This window comes from Littorina saxatilis, linkage group LG5 (genome assembly GCF_037325665.1).
Source record: "Littorina saxatilis isolate snail1 linkage group LG5, US_GU_Lsax_2.0, whole genome shotgun sequence".
NCBI lineage: Eukaryota > Metazoa > Mollusca > Gastropoda > Littorinimorpha > Littorinidae > Littorina > Littorina saxatilis.
The window spans coordinates 4,091,312-4,104,417 of record NC_090249.1 but is presented as its reverse complement, the minus strand read 5'-3'; the positions used below and the strand labels follow the sequence as shown (position 1 = coordinate 4,104,417).

Sequence of the window (13,106 nt, the reverse complement as noted above, 5' to 3'; positions counted from 1 at the left end):
TTATTTCCTTGTTTACTTAAATGATCTTGAGCTGTATCAAAATTTCCATTCTTGTTGAATATGACCCCTAAATATTTATATTGATCTGTTACTTTGATTACATCAGTTCCACATTTAAATATTGTGTGCATTTTTGGATTTATATGACAAAATACTATAATTTTTGTTTTTTCTATGTTAATTTTCAAACCCCACTGTAGGCAATAGTTATTTAGATAATCTAACTTATTTTGTAATCCTATTTTTGATTTTGAAAGAAGTACTAGATCATCTGCATACAGTAGACACGATATTTTTGTATTCTGGTTAATGTATGGCGAATCAACGTGTGTGTGTGTGTGTGTGTGTGTGTGTGTGTGTGTGTATGCGTGTGTGTGTGTGTGTGCATGTGTGTGCGCGCGCGAACGCGATTTTGTGTCACAGGGAAGGACACACGTTTTAATGTTTCTATAATCACTGGGTGCCCAAAATCAATTGAGCAAAGGAAATTCGTGGCATCATTTCACATTTTGCAGAAAAGTATACCTAAAACAAAATCAAATGATCTAACATGAGAGAGAGAGAGAGAGAGAGAGAGAGAGAGAGAGAGAGAGAGAGAGAGAGAGAGAGAGAGAGAGAGAGAGAGAGAGAGAGAGAGAGAGAGAGAGAGAGAGAGAGAGAGAGAGAGAGAGAGAGAGAGAGAGAGAGAGAGAGAGAGAGAGAGAGAGAGAGAGAGAGAGAGAGAGAGAGAGAGAGAGAGAGAGAGAGAGAGAGAGAGAGAGAGAGAGAGAGAGAGAGAGAGAGAGAGAGAGAGAGAGAGAGAGAGAGAGAGAGAGAGAGAGAGAGAGAGAGAGAGAGAGAGAGAGAGAGAGAGAGAGAGAGAGAGAGAGAGAGAGAGAGAGAGAGAGAGAGAGAGAGAGAGAGAGTTTGTGATATATATATTTCTAACTCTCCTGGTGTGACACCCAAAGCCCAACATATCTGCGACACTTGAAATAAGCGGCCATGTAGGCTTGTATCAGTGACACTTTCCTTCTCCGGTGTCAGACCTTTGTCTGACACGCCTGATAAGCCTACTGCTATTGTTCTTCTTCCGTTACACACCAGTGGGCGAGACTATAAATGGGGGAAGAAGTAATTAACCAGTTTCTGAAAATACATCTCATTGGAAATTGTTTTTGTGGGATATTATGTGACATTTGAATGAATAAGTTGAATTAGTCATGTAGCATTTTGAAGTTAATCGTGTTGATTGTTGCGGTATTTAGGAGTCCGTATAGTAGGTTCTGATAAAGTTAAGATTGGTTGCTTGTATGAGCGGTGTCAACAGTTCATCCCTTGAAGTTACATTTTTATTACTTCCTCTGTGTGTGTGTGTGTGTGTGTGTGTGTGTGTGTGTGTGTGTGTGTGTGTGTGTGTGTGCGTGTGTGAGAAAGAGAGACAGACAGACACAGATCGAGAGAAAGAGAGAGAGAGGGAGGGGGAGGGGGGAGAGAGAGGGAGAGAGAGAGAGTTTGTATGTCTGTGTGCGTGGTTACGCGTAGGAATGCCGCCAAAGGCTAAAAAGAACTTGCTGTAGATGTCGTTGTCATTCAATTGATAGATGGATGACTGCTAAGATGTGGTTACAAAAAAAGTAAAAAAAGGTTTCCAGAGTGCAAAAACAGTGAACTTAATCAGGAAGTTGTTTCAAATGCTCGTGTTGGGAGCTAGATATAGGGCTGTATGATCACCTTGTCAGAATGGAGGAAGAGTTTAAATTGAGGAATACATTGGTGTGAAAGTATTAGTCTACTCTCAGGAATGTACACAATTGACCAATGGTTTGGGTTAGAGAAGTGAATGTACTGGTTAGAGAATGAGTGAAGAAATTATGAAGAACCTTGATCCTGAGCTTTGGAGAAAAAAGGAAGACGTTGTTTATGTTATGCTAAATCCGAAAGTGACCCCTTTTCTCTGATGCTGCATTGTGTACCGTGTTCTTGTTTTTTTTATTTATTTATATGTTGGTCCTGTTTTCCGTTTCTTCGAATTTCAAATTGATGTGATTGCATTTAACGGCACATAACACACCGTGTGTTCTCCAGCGTCAGTTTTCTGTCTTGTATAAAGCCAGAATAACGAACTCGTCAACTAGCCACCCGCAGACCCACAGTTTACGACCAGGCTTTGAAACCCGCATCGGACAGGTATGCAGGAGTGACCACCGTCCAGTCAAATCTCACCCCTGACTGACTGACCGTTTCCGGCGCACGACCGGGGGTCTCGTTATTGTTGGTATAAGCCCTGACAATGGGATTTAGCCGCCGGTCACAACACTGCCAAGCTTTTGTTGTGTTGAACGAGCCCGGACACACGATCCGCTTGTGGGGGCGTTGGGGTAATGATGGCTCGCCGTTTGAATTGAATGACGGTTTTCAACTGGAAGCGTTGCGGTTTTGGGCAGTATTTTGTGTGCGCCTTGAAATATTGCGTTGACCAGGTGGACGTTAATAACAGCTTTGGAGGAGTTGCGGTTTTGGACAGTGCGGTGTTGGTCAGGTTGAACTGATCCGCTTGTGAGGGCGTTAGAGTAATGATGGCTCGCCGTGTGTTGATCAGGTTGATTTGAATAACCGTGTTTGAGGAATTTGGATAGTATTTACTATTGTGTTTATACCGCGGAAAATGGCCAAATTGGGGAAAATACGTATTGGCCAGGTTGAAGTAATACCGTTTTGGAGGAGTTGCTATTTTGGACAGTCGCGTACGGCTGAGGAGAATGTTTGCGGATTGAAGAAAGGAGTGTGTACAATGGAAATGAGTGGGTTCATTTTGCTGCAGTGCTTGTTGTGGTTTTTTGTGTGGTTTTTTTAATCTCACGTGGGTCACCACTTTCATGGTATTTTTAAGCACATGTATATATTCTTTTGTCTACCTTACGGTTTATCTTCAGCTGTGCGATAAGGAATAAAGATGCTGCCGAGCTGAGCAAGAAGTATGGCTTTGTAGCACACCTGTCTGCCCCAGTCAACCTTCCAAGTAAGATCATCATCACTGACAGAATGTAGCGGTGCCATAGTGGAGTTCCGGTGTTGTTCCGGGTTAGGACGTGTGCACTTCTCGTGCTGTCGACAAGTCGTTAGGCCCTGTCATTGCCCGTAGCACCTGAGGTCTGATTTGTCTTCACCTGTACTTATCTGTCCTTGATGCAAAGCCCCCCCCCCTTTTTTTTTAAGGTTTGTGTGTGTGTGTGTGTGTGTGCTGAGTGTGGAAGTATGAGGACGAACGTGTTCACACTCAAAGATTTGGGGGTAATCTTGAACTTTAGCGTGTTAAATTCATAGCTCAGAATCCAGTGACATTCTTTACTTATTTTTGATACAAGTCCATGTAAGCAAGCCAAAGAACATTTGTCGTGAAATTAATTGACGGATTGAGCTTCAAACTTAAGCATAATTAATTAATTTGGTTGTTCAATCGACGAAAATGCACCGAAAATGGCGTACGTTGTCAACCATGGGACATCATTTACACGAAAGAGTTGTCTCCCTTGTTCGCTCACACGGATAATTCCTTCTTTGACCCATGTAAACGAAATGCATTCGTACAGTTCATCGGAGTTCATTCCGTAACTTCAAAAGGATCTAAAATGACTTGTTATGATTACAAGTGCTGGTTCTACAAATTTGGAGACTTAAATGCCTCTGAATTCTGAGCTTTGTACTACGTTGCAAGCCCCTGGAGCAATTTTTTGATTAGTGCTTTTGTGAACAAGAAACAATTAACAAGTGGCTCTATCCCATCTCCCCCCTTTCCCCGTCGCGATATAACCTTCGTGGTTGAAAACGACGTTAAACACCAAATAAATAAAGAAAGAAAGAAAGAAAGAATTCTGAGCTATGAATTTAACACGCTAAAGTTCAAGATTACCGATTTGGGAATGGGTGCTTAGCATGCAAAGGGTTTTTGACATTTAATTCGCACAACATTATCTTAGTACAATCCAATCTGTTCGGATATAACTCAAGGTAAAGGTCTCCATTTGCCGCATGTAATTTGCTTTGGGCACGCATCAGTCATGTATGTGGGTGTTCATTCTGTTTCAACTCTTTTCACTGAATCTGGAAAATGTAGCTATTAGAAATTTTGAGTTGATTTCTTGGATGAGGGAGGAGAATTATACGAAGCAACCAGAGTCTCTGAGACACGAGGGTTGCGGATATGGTGGTGATCACAGTGAGAATGGGGAGGGGGTGTTTGGGAAGTAACGGCATCCAACTCCTCACGATCATGTCTTAGAAGGTTCGATCCACTGACGTCCAAAAAAAAGCAAAGGTCTGTAGGCTGACAGCTGTGGCTGCTCAGCGCATCGGTCGCTCTCTTCATCGTGTCAGTTCGCGTCTTGACTCCCTTGTTGTCTTGGCGGCTGTGATGTGTGGATTCAGTACCGTGCTGCGGACACCTCTCAACACGAGTCCTATCCACTAAAAGACTCAGTCCTGGCTTGGCTGTGAAGTCAGCAAGGGAGCAGTGGGTTGTGTTTGTGAATCGAACAACGAAGGCCTTGTATTCGCTTGTGTGGATGGCATTGTCTGCGGGACAAACAACTCAGAAGAAAAAAAGAAAGCTGTTACATGTACGCTTTGCGTTCGGTTGTAGTTTATTTTACAATCGTGACCCGCTCGGCGGTTTTCGGGAATTACTATAACAGCCAACATTGTTCGATTAATCAAAGGTGAGATCTTTTTGATTTTTTTCTTAATTTGAGTGCGTTCATTGGCCGTGCCGGAGGGTTCACAGGCGTTTTTTGGCTTGAAATCGTTGCCGTGGGGATGCATTTTATTATGATGAAGTTAAATCAGTTTTAAACGGTAGCCGAACTTGAAAGGCGCTTTTATTTTTTCCAAAACCGGCCTTGTCGCTGCACGCTCAAATGACAATTGGAAAAGTATATCTTAAAATCAACCAAACCTTAGTAACAAATACGTTATTGAGTCCAGGGTTAGAGTGCAAATCCATGTATTCTACAAATAGTCGCACAATCGTTACATAGGTAACTAATAGTCGCACACTCGTTACATAGGTAACAGTATTACAAGGAATTAAATGTAAGCTTTAAAGAAGACTGAGTACGATGCTCTCTCTCTCTCTCTCTCTCTCTCTCTCTCTTTCTCTCTCTTGATCTATTTTCTAGCATGCGACCATCGCATGGGCATGCATACAGAGCCAATCTTGGCGACACCCGAGAAAGAAAAACATAAACAAGCACTTCTCTTAATTAGCCCGGCTGTCTCTGCAGGGAGAATATCGCTGGTTTATCTTGTAAGTTGAGGCAAATCAAAGGGTAAGGAGGCTGATAATGCTCAAAGCAATTGCTGTTTATCAAAGGTGGCTGACTCTTTCTAATCGTCGTGATAAAGTGTGTGTGTGTACGTGCGTGCGTGCGTACGTGCGTGCGTGCGTGCGTGTGTGTGTGATTCGGGGTGTCAATGTCCTGGTGCGAGCTTGGTGTGTTTGTGTGTTGTGTGTGTTGTGTGTGTGTGTGTTGTCCAAGTGTGTGACTGTGCTTGTATGTATGAATCACTAAATCAGCAGTACAGTGTGACGTCATTGTCCTAATAACCGCCGGCCGGCCTTGCAGATATAGATACGGCTTAGTGGCGGGCATTAGCGGATTAACCTACTTTGTCGCCCCAAGCTTCTGAAATGTGCTGGGTGGGCTCGCTGCCTTGTAGGACCGAGCTCTTATTAAGTCTGCAAAACAGGAACGGAGTGTATTGGATTTGCAGTCAGTGTGGTGTGGTTGTTTACCATTCTGGTGGAAGACCAAGGAAGGTGGAAGACCAAGGAAGGTGAATTCGTCAGCGATATGTGTTCGTGGAGGATTATCGTTGTGTTCTGCGAAGGAGATGTTATGTAGTTGTTTTGTGAAACTGCCTCCAAGGTTTTTAAGTAGGTGATATTTGCACAGCTTGTGTTCAGGGTGCGGTGTGGATAAAAATCGGCGTGTGCGTGAGCATGTGTGTGTTTGTGTCTGTGTCTGTGCTTATTGAAATGCGAGTTAGGGAAAATCAGGTAACTACTATGTACATTTCTCTGCTCTTTATGAAAAACCAAAAATGTGTATGAATATGTCATTTGCACAATTTTTGGGGTTCTCTTGAAATAGTGTTTTAAGTTATAGGGTGGGGGGGGGGGGAGACCATTGGTGTTTTTAACACAGAGGGGGGGAATCGAGACGAGGGTCGTGGTGTATGTGTGTCTGTGTGCGTGTGTGTGTGTAGAGCGATTCAGAGTAAACTACTGGACCGATCTTTATGAAATTTGACATGAGAGTTCCTGGGTATGATATCCCCGGATTTTTTCTCATTTTTTTCGATAAATGCTTTGATGACGTCATATCCGGCTTTTTGTAAAATTGAGGCGGCACTGTCACACCTTCATTTTTTAATCAAATTGATTGAAATTTTGGCCAAGCAATCTTCGACAAAGGCCGGACTTCGGTATTGCATTTCAGCTTGGTGGCTTAAAAATTAATTGATGATTTTGGTCATTAAAAATCTGAAAATTGTAATTAACATTTTTTTTTATAAAACGATCCAAATTTACGTTCATCTTATTCTTCATTATTTTCTGATTCCAAAAACATATAAATATGTTATATTTGGATTAAAAACAAGCTCTGAAAATTAAAAATATAAAAATTATGATCAAAATCAAATTTCCGAAATCGATTTAAAAACAATTTCATCTTATTCCTTGTCGGTTCCTGATTCCAAAAACATATAGATATGATATGTTTGGATTAAAAACACGCTCAGAAAGTTAAAACGAAGAGAGGTACAGAAAAGCGTGCTATGCAGCACAGCGAAACCACTTCCGCGCTAAACAGTCTCGTCAGTTTCACTGCGTTTTGCACGAGCGGCGGACTACGGTCATTGTGAAAAAATGCAGTGCGTTCAGTTTCATTCTGTGAGTTCCACAGCTTGACTAAATGTAGTAATTTCGCCTTACGCGACTTGTTTCTTCTTCTGTTTATAATCATCTTTTATTTCATGTTTGTTGTTGTTGGTTTTACCACAGCCAGATGTTAATTTAACCAACAGTGACCGTACTTGTACTTGGTTGTACAAGAGAATGAGATTCGATGCTTTGCCATCTACAGTGCCTTGCATTCTAGTGGGTGCTCTCTTCCAGTACAGCGGTCTGGGCTCTTGTTGACTACAACTACCCAGATGCGTCTAAAATAATAAGCCTTACACATTGAACATTGATCATTACACAACATTGAACATTGATCAGTACACGAGATTGTTCGCCAGCCTTTCTTCGGTGACGAAGAAAGGACGTCAACAAAAGATGGAAGATAAACGTGAACTGGTGTCGTTCGGCATTACTCTCGTTATTCATGGCTATTTAGGTCTTGTGTTGTGATCGCGTGTGTCTGTTGGGTTATAATATCGTGGTATGGTTTGGTTTGTTACAAGTAAAACAAGAAATTCCTCCGAGGTAGTAAAAACACCCCCGTCAAAGGGAAATAACCTTCTCAGTTGGTGGCAGTGAGAATGGTTATTTCCCTTTGACCATTAATATGTCCCTCTATAAGTCCTTGTATAATTTTAATCCACCAATAACTCCCTAACCGTGTGTTTGACTGGTCCCAATTTTTGTAAGGACCGTCTCAGGAATGTATAGAACCTGTTCACCAAGTTTGGTGACGATCGGTCCGTTCATTCTTGAGATCTATATGCGAACACAAACACACAAACAAACAAACAAACACATCGACCGAATCCTATACACACCCCTATACCGGGGGTGTAAAAAAAAGCAACTGTGCTTTTTCAAGGGGGGACTATTGAGACAAGAATTCGTAAATAAACAGAGGTATTATCATGCATTGTATTTCACCAGAAAAACAAATAAAGAACACAACAAACAACAGGAATCTTATTGAGTGACACGCACGGGCAAGAAATAAGAATTAAATGCGTTTCAGCAGATATATGCCATTCTGCCACAAGCTGTCAATTCAAGCATACACAGAGACATACGTCTCTTAATCTGTTTATGGCTCGTACACGTTTGATGAAAGTGGCCTGCTGTTGCGAGGACCAAGGGGAGATAGGTGACGTGTGTCATCCACGAAGACAAGAGTATTGCGAGATGTCAATAGAAGTGTACCGATATGCCTGTCTCACTCCTGCTGAGTTCAGCGCACAGCTGGGGTAGGGTGAATTTCAGATTATCGTTACTGCTGAGACATACTTGACATTGATCCTACAAATCAATGAAGTATACGAAGAAGAAGAACAACAACATACAAAACAGGACGAAACTCAACCCGGCATAATTACTGCTAAAGTAATTGTCCACAGTCAAGGTAACTGGGGGAGTTTTTTGGGGATTTGCTTAACGGATCTTTATTCTTAACACGCACACCTGACTAAAGTTTAAGGCTCAGTCCAACGCTGTGGGTTTCCAAGGGCTTCTTAATTGCGGAACCCCTTAAAACTGTTTGCGAACTTCTTTTTCTGCTTCTTCTTCCGCGATCCTCAGTCAGTGATCCAATGAACGCTGGAGTAATATTTGGATATATATCCTTTTGTGGTGTCTGCACGAACATGGGCGACGCAGTTCTGCGTTCTGTTTATCATTCTTTGCAGTAATTATGCCTGGGGAAAAAAAGAGCTAATATCACCCGATACATCCAAAGTATGAGTGGTAAATAATGATCCCACTTTCTGTGAACGATCCACTGTAAAAGGCAGACCAGCAAAGGGCAGCAGATGCACAGTGGAAACAGCTGACTGTGAAGGGTCCTCATCACAGGCGCTGCGAGCAACGTATGCTGTACTATCGATACTGTGAAATATTGTACACATAGGTTTTCAGCTGCTTATTAATTACAAGGATCAGTGCTTATGTGTTGCCTTTAGTGAAGTGCCTATTCTTCCTATTTGTTGCCAGGTGAAGCTCATTATATCAATTATGGTAATCGTTTTGTATTATTAACGATTTTTTTGCTGAATTAATTTGGCATTTTGATGCTGGTGTCAGCTACGAAATTAATTCATCCAAAAAATGGCCACTCTGCACAGAAAATAGCCAGACTGCAGACTGCTGGTAGTAACGCCAGACTGCAGACTGTTGGTAGTAGCGCCAGACTGCAGACTGTTGGTAGTAGCGCCAGACTGCAGACTGTTGGTAGTAGCGCCAGACTGCAGACTGTTGGTAGTAGCGCCAGACTGCAGACTGTTGGTAGTAGCGCCAGACTGCAGACTGTTGGTAGTAACGCCAGATTGCAGACTGTTGGTAGTAACGCCAGACTGCAGACTGTTGGTAGTAACGCCAGACTGCAGACTGTTGGTAGTAGCGCCAGACTGCAGACTGCTGGTAGTAACACCAGACTGCAGACTGTTGGTAGTAGCGCCAGACTGCAGACTGTTGGTAGTAGCGCCAGACTACTGGCAGTAACGCCAGACTGCAGACTGCTGGTAGCAGCGCCAGACTGCAGACTGCTGGTAGCAGCGCCAGACTGCAGACTGCTGGTAGCAGCGCCAGACTGCAGACTGCTGGTAGCAGCGCCAGACTGCAGACTGCTGGTAGCAGCGCCAGACTGCAGACTGCTGGTAGCAGCGCCAGACTGCAGACTGCTGGTAGCAGCGCCAGACTGCAGACTGCTGGTAGCAGCGCCAGACTGCAGACTGCTGGTAGTAGCGCCAGACTGCAGACTGCTGGTAGTAGCGCCAGACTGTACACTGCTGGTAGTAGCCAAGTTGAAGGATGGTGTGATTCCACGTAGATACAGGGTCAGATTTGTAATGGTGCACTGGATCACTGACACTTGAAGGGCTGTACAGTGGAACCTCCCTTATAAGACCTCAAAACGGGGGTAGTCCGGTACATTTACACTGGTTATCAACACAAGTTCTGAAAAAAAAACCAGGGTCTTGGAAAGGAGGAAGTCTTTAATTGGAAGGGGGGGGGGGTGTCTTAAAAGGGGTGTTCAACTGTAACTTTAAATCTTTCAAGTGGAAAGTTTCTACCAAGCACATGCGTTGATATGTGCATGACGCGTTTGGTTGAGGTGCCTGAAGTCTTGATCTTCTGTCTTCTGTGAGTGTCTTGTATCAATATCACTTGGTTGAGAGCTTTCCGAGTGTCCTTGCCGGTGTAACACGACATTTTCACTCCACGAAAACTTTACTCCGGATTAAAAATGTCGTACGAAATTCGTACTCCGAGTACACCTTTCGTACGAGAAAAGAACTCCCCAAGGTACGAAAAAATTACTCCCTCCACGAAATTTTGACTCCCCAAATTTTAATTTCCAGTAAAAAATCTCGTACGCGAAAAGGGGATGCGGGCGAAGGGATAATGGCTTTAATGCCAATATGTGATTTCGCGCAAACAAATGTTGCGCTACCCTCCCTCCACCCCTTCCCCCACCAAAACTAACAGGGGACAGGGGAGTAAAAGTTGCGTACACCTGGCGTGGGCAGTAAAATTGCTCGTGTTAGAATAGAATAATTTATTCGTTATTTATTCGTCAAGGGAGAAACATTTTTGACCGAAATGTTGACTCGGAACACACCTGTCGTTGGAAGTTATTTTCTCTTGCAGGAGTAATTTTCTCGTGTTACACCGGTTTTGCGGTCTTCTTTTGTGTGGCCATCTGACTTCCATGCAAACTAAACAGTGTTTTGTGTACGTGATGTTTACATCTTGGACACCAGGTGTCGTGTTTGTACCTGGCTTGGCATGTCTTTGAACGTACTGACCGTGCGATGTTACAGTGTGTGGTGAAATGTTTTAAATAGACGTGTCTGATTTGGTGTGTAAGTGCCGACTTGTTTGTGGTAGCCAGCACTTCTTTAAAACAACCCATTCAGGTATTTGCACAAGGAAAAACAAACAAGAAAGTTTGGTTTCTCAAAACGTTTATTCATAAAGAGAACGAAGCATACTCGGGTACATCGACCTTGTGGTCTTCGAGTTTGAAACGGACGGACAAGCAAATAACATTGAGATAATGAACAGAAACAAACTTAGTTTAGTAAAGCCTTGTCTCTTCCATCTCAAGATAGCGAGTCAAAAAACGTAAATATTTTGAATATTTAAACTTTTGTTTGTGTTAACTTTGTCTTATCTGTGGTAGACAAGCAGTTTGTTATGTCAACAATTGAACAAGGCATAATCTGTTGCACGTGTGAAGACAGATGATGCGGTTTGGCTTTCTGCTGTCGCCTACTTCTTGGAGATAATGAAGCGCTTGATGGATCACATTTAATCCAGAAGACAGTAGAGTTGATGCTTCAATCATTTGTCTTGTTGAAGTAGCAGAACCAGCGCCTTGATTTGCCTTTGTTGTTGTTGTTGTTGTTGTTGTTGTTGTTGTTGTTGTTGTTGTTGTTGTTGTTGACTGGTGTGCTTGTGTGACTCGACTGGCGCAGTCCGCCTTGTAACCCGAGCCTTATAGTTCTTCTCTTTATCACATGAAAGCGGGCGTTTTGTTAGTTTGGGTCCTATCGCTTGCAGACAACACATGGACAAGCGGTTTGTTATGTCAACAAGGCATGATTTCTTGCACACGTACAGGCAGATTAGACGGTATGGGGTTTCTTCTGTCGCACACGGCTTGGAGATAATGAAGTGCTTGCGTGATGACATTTAAAGGCACCGTTCTTCCCGTGAAAACAGTTCTTTTCGTCATCTCCGATGTGCCGAGGCATTTACACGGGCTTTAGACCATCCCTCCACTTGGACACGTGCCAACAATCAACATCCTGATGATTTCACTCTGCGCAGCAGACTTGTTTTAAATTAATTACTTTCGCAGATTAATATGAGTGGCTTTGTATTAATTGATTTATTACCCAAAAAATCCAACTCCGCACAGAATGGATCCGGGCTGTGGATTGTGTTATGTCCGAGTGGAGGGAGGGATGACCTTAATCTCACGTATAAGTCCGGTCAGATCTGACATGGTGAACCGAATCGTGTACGCGAGAAAGACTTTGCACGCGTAAATGCCGTGACTTAGGTTTGAGAACAGTAAGCTTATCGCTTTTTGCCTTGGGTTGGTCGCGAGGTACCCAAAAATGATCCTGTTGAACCGAAGGGTTAAAATGGCTTAGCTCTGACAGAGATAGTCAAGCCTCGCGCTTTCGGGGCATATTTTGCGTAAATTTGAAAATATAAAAAACAAATTATTTTTGTTTTGTTTTTTGTTGGGGGCGGGGGGGGGGCCTTTTTCCCTTCTTGCTTTAGTTTTTCAGTTCTTGGCTAGCTAGCTTTGCGCGGTTTGTTGTGGCAAACGGCATAGCATGTTGACGAACCGCTTTTACAGGCAGTACAACGTTTCCACTACGGGATTACCTGTGTGTCGAGTCGCTTGCTAACAGGTCGCAATCTTGTCTCACCTGTCCGACAGGTGTCTGCCTAGGGGGGTGAAGGTAGGGGAATGCGGGCAGTTGGCCTGGCCAGGACACTTCGCGAACCGAGCATCACTGACACTTGTACCGTCTTTTCGACTCAAGCCTGGAGCGGTTTGACAGGTGTCATGTCGTGCGTTTATTGGCGTCCTTTTGGCATTGAGTGCTTTCTTTGGGGATGGGTGGTGGTGGTGGTGGCGGTGGACGTTGTCGTAGATGTTGTGTATGGTGACGAAATTGTTTATTCAGTGAACTGTGTACAGAAGCTTTAGGCTCTTGGGACCTTGAAACAAAAGCACAACATGAGAGACTTTGAAAGAAAATTACAGTAATCGTTGTCGACCTATTTCTGTCGTTGCGTCGGTTGTACGCGAGAGAAAACCACCTTTACATGCACATTATTGATCACAGAGCTCTTGCAGTAAGAACAAAGGTCAGCGCAGTGAGTTCGAAGAAATCGAAAGAGGCAGCAGACATGTTGTTCCTGATCCGAAGTAGACCATTTTCGAAAATAACTCCTTTGGGGTTGTTTGGGCTGTGAAAGAGTGCATAGCCTTGCTCTACCTCTGACAAGTAAAGACACACGGGCTCCTGTCCACGTGTTTCCGACACACCCCTCGCTAGTGATCGGCCCCACCAATGTTTGTTCGAGTACAAATCAAGGGTATTCACTCTTTCACAACACATACAAACACGACAGAGTTATT

General features: G+C 43.3%; 1 protein-coding gene across 11 annotated transcripts in view; it reads left to right on the top strand.

The window, feature by feature from the left end:
- The window catches only part of LOC138966114 (serine-rich adhesin for platelets-like), a 106,922-nt gene that overhangs the window by 22,464 nt on the left and 71,352 nt on the right, over positions 1-13,106 (top strand). The gene's annotated exons all lie outside the window — the stretch shown is intronic.